This window comes from Rattus norvegicus, chromosome 14 (genome assembly GCF_021556685.1).
Source record: "Rattus norvegicus strain SHRSP/BbbUtx chromosome 14, alternate assembly SHRSP_T2T, whole genome shotgun sequence".
NCBI classification, from domain to species: Eukaryota; Metazoa; Chordata; class Mammalia; order Rodentia; family Muridae; genus Rattus; species Rattus norvegicus.
In genome coordinates, this window is record NC_141547.1 from 81,363,549 (window position 1) to 81,370,145 (window position 6,597).

The 6,597-nt window shown below is 50.7% G+C and overlaps 1 protein-coding gene across 10 annotated transcripts in view; it reads right to left on the reverse strand.

Annotated features, from left to right (window-relative positions):
* Nsd2 (nuclear receptor binding SET domain protein 2) overlaps positions 1 to 4,411 on the reverse strand; it is a 78,675-nt gene extending 74,264 nt beyond the window's left edge. For 3 of the 10 annotated variants that reach the window (XM_087584319.1, XM_087584327.1, XM_087584326.1), the window contains exons 1-3: positions 4,240 to 4,411; positions 3,392 to 3,461; positions 520 to 564 (exon numbers count right to left, since the gene is read on the reverse strand). The gene's annotated coding sequence lies outside the window, so the exon portion shown is untranslated. 10 annotated transcript variants of the gene reach the window in all.
* Positions 4,412 to 6,597: the final 2,186 nt, after the last annotated feature.

The window sequence follows — 6,597 nt, forward strand, 5'->3', positions numbered from 1 at the left end:
AGCACCGAATGACGGTTTACCAGTGTGTATCTGCCAGTCTTCGGATATCATTTTAGTTACTGAGGATAAAAACTAAAAGACGAAATCCCCATCTACAGCTATCTCAATGGAGACAGGAAGGACAAACAAATAAAACACACAGAGCTATGGAGAAAATGCTAAGACTGAATGAAATGCCAAAAAAGTGTGTTTCTTTTTTGAGAAAGGGTCTCACTATGTAGGCCTGACTGGTCTAGACCTCACTAAATAGGCCTAGCTGGTCTTGAACTCAAAGACCCTCCTACCTTTGCCTCCCAAGTGGTGGGATTAAAGGAATGAGCCACCATACCCAGGACCAAGGGAATATTTTTAACTAGTAAAGTGGGTAAAAACCTCTGAGAAATAAAAATCAAGTCACACACTTAGAGAATACTACAGACTAAGGCACAGTGGGACTAGGGTTCAGGGCAAGCAAGAGGTATAGCTAAAACAGATAATAATAGGAAAAGATGAGGGAAGTCACAAATACTGAAATCTTACCTACACGAGCCTTCCAAAACAGGGTACTTCCAAAACAGAGGCTTCCTGTATGAGGTTCAAGGTAAGACATAATTGAAAGAAGAGTGAGTCCACGCTTACGTGGCAGAGCATGTATAAAGTGGAAAAGAGGAATAAAAATTAACCATGCAGGGGCTGGAGAGATGGCTCAGTGGTTAAGAGCACTGACTGCTCTTCCAGAGGTCCTGAGTTCAAATCCCTGCAACCATCTATAGTGGGATCTGTTGCCCTCTTCTGGTGTGTGTGAGGACAGTGACAATGTATTTATATATAATACATTTTAAAAAAAATTAATCATGCAAAGGGGAAACATGGCCAAAAGAAGATGGGGCTGACACAATGGCTAAGCAAATAAAAGCCTGGGGCCCTGAGTTCAAATCCTAGAACTCACAACAAAAGAAGTCCTGGAAATTGTTTACTGACCTCTACCTGTACATGGACTTTCACACTTGTGCACACATACACAGACAAATAAATAAAAGACAGATGTGGGACCAAAGAAATTACACAGTGGTTAAGAGGGCCTGCTGCTCTTCAAGTGGGCCTCAGTTTGATTCCCAAAACCCGTGTTGCGAATCACTTCTAACTCCAGCGCCAGAGGGTCAGATGCTTTCTTCTGGCCTTGTTGAGCACTGGCACACACTTTATCATTGAGCAAGGAGAGATCAAAGACAGCTACAAGAAGTCAAACCATAACTACAAGGACCTTCCAAAACTGGCAGGAACCACGGGGCTTGGCTTCTGCCATAAAGCTCAAGCTAAGATGCACTTAAATGGGGCCTCAGTTCAACTCTTTCTCTTGCTGAATATTCAGCTTTCTCCAACTTTTCTATTCCAAAAATGGGTTGCTTACCCTAAAGCATGTCCACTTAATAGTACGTAACTGAACTTCTGATCTGAAAAAGTGAAACGCAGAAACCAGGGTGCCCAAAACTAACAGAATACCACTTTCAAGAATTTACCCAAAAAAAAAAAAAAAAAAAAAAAAAAAAAAAAAAGAATTTACCCAGAAGATGAAAAAACCCATTACAAAGTTGTATGCTGTGCTATATAGAACAATCAGTGGCCCATACCCAACAACAACCTGTACAAAAGCCTGGAGTGAAGACAAATCGCCACAAATTTGGGAAGACAGATACTCTGGTTATACTGACCCAAGAGAAAGAGAGTGCAACCAGGGGTCTACAATACTTACATAAAAGTTGTATGTATTCTATAGTCTTGAGCAATTTGCCAGAAAATAAAACACAATATTGGAATATGTAAACATAAGGACTTGTCTTCAAGCTAAAGGCATAGCTCAGCAGTTGAGAGTTTGCCTAATGCTCAAGGTCTAGGGCTCAGTCTGCAACCGAGACACATGACACCTGGGCATAGCCCTTCATGCTTCCAATCTCAGAACTATGAGGATTGCTCAAAGTTCAAGGCCATCCTAGTCTGCACAGTAAGTTCTAGGCAGTCACAGTGACTTACCAAGACCTTGTCTCAAAAAAAAAATAAATAAATAAATAAATAAATATAAATCTGTTTTAAATTATCACTAATTAAAATACTCAAAGTTATTTGATGGGTTAAAAATAATAAATTCAAATTATATTCATGAGCTCATTTTAGCACAATGTTTTTACATGTGCTATTACTTGGTAAGGAGATTCAGTCCCTACAGCTCATATAGGATGTATTTAACTAGTGCTTCCTATCTTCTCACCAACACTTCTTAGTCTAATTCCATCTACATTCATGGTTTACACTGAATTGTCAAAACTGTAAAAAAGGAAGTAACTAATTAGTTCTCATTCTGCCGTGTGAGTAAACCTTTTTAAGCCTGAGTACTTCTTGGAAGGATGTTTGAATAGATGAAAGGCTAGACTCCTCCCTTAAGTCACCCACGGGGTCTCTAATGCCTGACTCATTCTGCAGTTCTGACTTAAGTCTTCTTTTGGTTCCTCACATTCTGCAGGCAGTGGCTTAACAGTCCTGTACAGCTTGGTTGCACTAAAATAACCTAGTAATCTCACTTGTACTTATACTGTCTTTCTCGTTGTCTCCACAAACTTCAAATTATGCTAGTTTATAACATTACAATGAACATATCACATCTGTGAACACATGACAATTGGCCATTATATTTTTTTAAATTCACTATATGTTGACCCTTAGAATCAGAGGCCAAAAGTCGGGAGGATTTTTGTTCTGAATATGTAAAAGTTATTCACAAAAGCTTACACAAATTCACAAGCAAATATTAAATCCACAAACTATGAGCCATCAAACCAAAAATGAAGGCTGCTGGGCAGAGAAGAAAATGGAAGGAAAGAAAAGGAAATGACTCAAAAGTAATCGAATGTATAAGGTGTGAACCCTCTTCATCTCTAGCCAACAGTTATGATTTGAACTCTGAGTACTAGGGAATGGGAGAACACATAGAAAGCTGTGTTTACAGGACTTGCTCTCTCCATGCTACTCTGTGTGTCTGTGTGTGTGTGTGTGTGTGTGTGTGTGTGTGTCTGTCTGTCTGTCTGTCTCTGTCTATCTGTGTCTGTCTGTCTGTCTGCCTGTCTCTATCTGTGTGTGTACACCAGAACTTAAAACATGGAAAATATGCCAGTTAAAAGTCTCAGTTTCCAAAATGAGTTGTTTCCTAACTTACTTTCTACGGTGATATCTTATTTCAAATACATAAAATAGAAACAACATCTTCGAATTTAGTTCCTTTAAAAGTCAAGGCCTTCAAAGTCTGAGATTAAACTAGCAGTACTTAGGAACTTCTCTAACCTAATTCTGAACTCGCTCAGTATCGAACTGGTCTCTTTATGGGTTCCGTTATAAAAGACACCCTCCCCCCATTATCTACCTGAAAATGATTCCCGTCAGAACATCCGATTTCATACCGTTTCGTCGTCAATGTCAAACCTCGTCCTGAGCTGAGAAGGGAGAAAAGCTCAGTGTTGCAACCGGTCCTATGCAACAATCTCATCCATTTTCTTGTCACCAAAACTCAAACCAAACATCTTTTAAATGCCGAGATTTAAAACCAAAGCAGTAGCCAGCCGCTTGGTCGTCACGGTCCGGCTCGCCGCGCCCTGCGCCTTCTAGGCTGAGAGCTGCATCCCGAGCGAGGGAGCGCGCCCTGTGAGGCGCGGCCACAGCCCCGGGCGGGTCCGCGGGTCCAGCTTGCCTCGTCTCCACCTGCGAGGCCCCGCAAGGGCCGGCGACCGCGGCGCTGCGCTGACCAACGGCCGGCGTCCCGAGTGTCAACGCCGGACGCTTCCGCACACAAAAAGCGCCTCTCGGTCCACCCGGCCGCCCCTCCCACCGTGCCACCCGGCCCCGCGCCCCGCGCCGCACAAAGGCTCGCTCGGCCCGCTGGGCGCCCCGGGAACAAAGGCGGCCGCCCGCCGGCCGGGCACAGGTGCAGCCCCGGCCAGCGGGCCCAACATGGCCGCGCGCCCGCCGCCCCGTTAGCCGTCGCCGGCCGTGCGCGTCCGACCGGCACTTCAGGCCGCGTCTTCCCAGCCTCCCGAGATCCTCCACCCTCGCCTCAGGCCGCACATCCTCCGCTGGCCTGGCCCGGGCACCGGGCCCTCAGCCCCTCAAGCCGCCCCTCAGCCCTCGGGCCTCGATCTCCCGGCCTCCCGGCCCGGCCTCCCTTCCCCAGCCAGCGGTTAGTTCCCGCGGCGGTTGGCCGGCGGCCCCAGTGACCTGCGCAGCGTCGCATCCTCCGGCTGCTGTCCGGCAGCGGCTGTCCGGCGGCGGCGGCGGCGGCGGCGGCGGTGGCAGCGGGCGCGAGGCCGCGGAGGGCAGGGAAACAGGAGGGGGCGGCGGCGGCAGCGGCGGGCGCAGCGCGGCCAGGCCGAGGCTCTCCGCGCGCGGCGCCGACCCCGCCCCCGCGCCTCCCGCCCGCCGCCGCCGCCGCCGGGGCCGCCGCCGCCCCCAGAAGCCGCGGGAAAAGTGCGCTCCGCTGATTGGCTGCCGCCTCAAAGCGCCCGCGGACCGGGCTTTTCAAATCCGCGCCGGGGCCGCGCGCGGAGAGCGGCAGGCGGCGAGCGGTAGGGCGCGCGGGGTAGGCAGCGATCCCGAGCGCGGGTGTTGGGGAGCCCGGCGCGCGCCCGCTCCGCTCGCCTCCCGCTCCCGCTCCCGCTCCTCGAGCGGCGCGCGGGCGGCGGCCAGCTCCGCAACCGCGGCGAGCCACGGCGCGGTGACGTCACACCCACCGCCCAATCGCCGCGCGCGGCCCCGGAGCCCGGCGTGGGCGCGGACGCGGGCACACGGCCTCAGGCAGCTGAGGAGCGCGGGAGGCCGCGGCCCCGCCCAGCGTCCGGGCCTCGAGCTCCAGCGGCTGGCGGGAGCAGCTCGTGGCGCGCCGGAGCCTGCCCGCCTCCGTGCGTGGACAGCTGGACACGGCGGCGCGGAGTCGTCTGCAGGCGGGGCGCGCGTCACTGATAGCGTTCGCTGGGCGCTCCAGGTTCTGAGACGCCCGGTCGGGCGGGCTGTCAACCACCGGAGAGAATCACTTGTCAAAAATGAACCGCTTGGCGTCCTGGGAAGGCGTCGGGAGGCAGAGTCTCCAGAGATGCGTTGCTACAGCGGATCAGAACGCAGCCCCAGCGGGTCGGGGTAGCTTGCGTGCTTTGCGCGGAGCGCGTCCGCGTGACGCAGAGTCGGAGAAGTGTGATTAGAGACGGGAGAAGGGCGGTGGTCCTGGGAGGTCCAACTCGCTTTTTGCGAGTTAGGTCTCTAGCCTTTCGGGAGGCCAGGACTCTGGGCCTTATCTCCTGGAGTTTTCTAGAATGAGCCAGCCGCAGAATGTTCTCAGCCCCTGAGGACAGCTCCCAGAAGCATCAGAGCGTGGGACTGAGGCGGGCTCCCTTTCGGATCACTGGCTGCTGGTTGCCCACTGCTCCCTGCTGTCAGCTCTCTGCCTGACACCGCTTCCTGTCAGGTTCAGGTGGTGTCCAGACTCCAACTGGGTTCTACTGTGTGTTGTGACCAAGGACTCATCCCCATTCCTTTGCTGTATACCTGAGGATACTTACTTTTCACAGCCTACAGACCCCCAAACCCTAATTCTCAGAAATGTTCCTAGTCTATGCTTTGGATGGAAAGGGCTGAGGAAAAAATAAATTCAAGCTCAGGCATTGTCCACGGAGACCTAAAACCCTGAGACCTGAAACCCTGAGACTCTTAAGACCAGGAAAGGCCTGGGGGCAGGATTGCACAGATGAGCTGGAACAGACTCATCTGCTTGATACTTATCCGGCTAGCCAAAGGCACAATGGCTCCAGAAGACTTTCCATCCACACACTATGATGAGTCAGGCAGGATGTGTGTGACTTTAAGATGCTTAGCCAGTGCTTACCATGTGCTCCTGGAACCTAATACAAACTCTCCTGACAGTGGGGAGTAAATCTCTATTTCACTAGGCCCACTGCCTTATTCCCCAGCACCTTTTAGAGTCCTGCAGCTCATGTGGGATACTATGTAGCTTACTTGATGCCAGATGTGTTTTCAAAGAAACCAGCAGTCCTGTAGTCAGCATGTATTTAAAATATGCAAGTGTATTTGGATTATCTTGGATGTTATTTGACACTGTTCTTTTCCTGTCCTGTTTGAGCTTTCACAAGCCCCCTTTAGTAAATGTAGCCAGCCTCACCCAGGGGCTCCTGACCACTAGTGGTATTTTATGTTATAGTAGTCCCAGACAGAAAAAGGGCCTACATAGGATTCCATAAGTAGAATCCTGAGGAAAAAGAGAATCATCCACCAGGTTTACACACTTCCCATACCAGGTTCCCAGATGATCCAAGACAATATTTTCATTCTATAGGTCGCCTGTTTAGATGCACGGGCAGCCTTGGGGTTCTGAAACTATCAGAGGAGATATTTTGATTCAAACCCCAGGTGGGCCCTGAGTGGAACAGGACACAGGAGCAGCAACAGCACAGCTAACTCTGTGGTCTCTTCAAGGCTTGTCCCTTCTCGAAAGACTCCACATTTGAGCCTTTGTACTCAGTATTTTCCTACCTGGTGCATGCAGTCCAGAAAAGTCCAGCCTGCTCT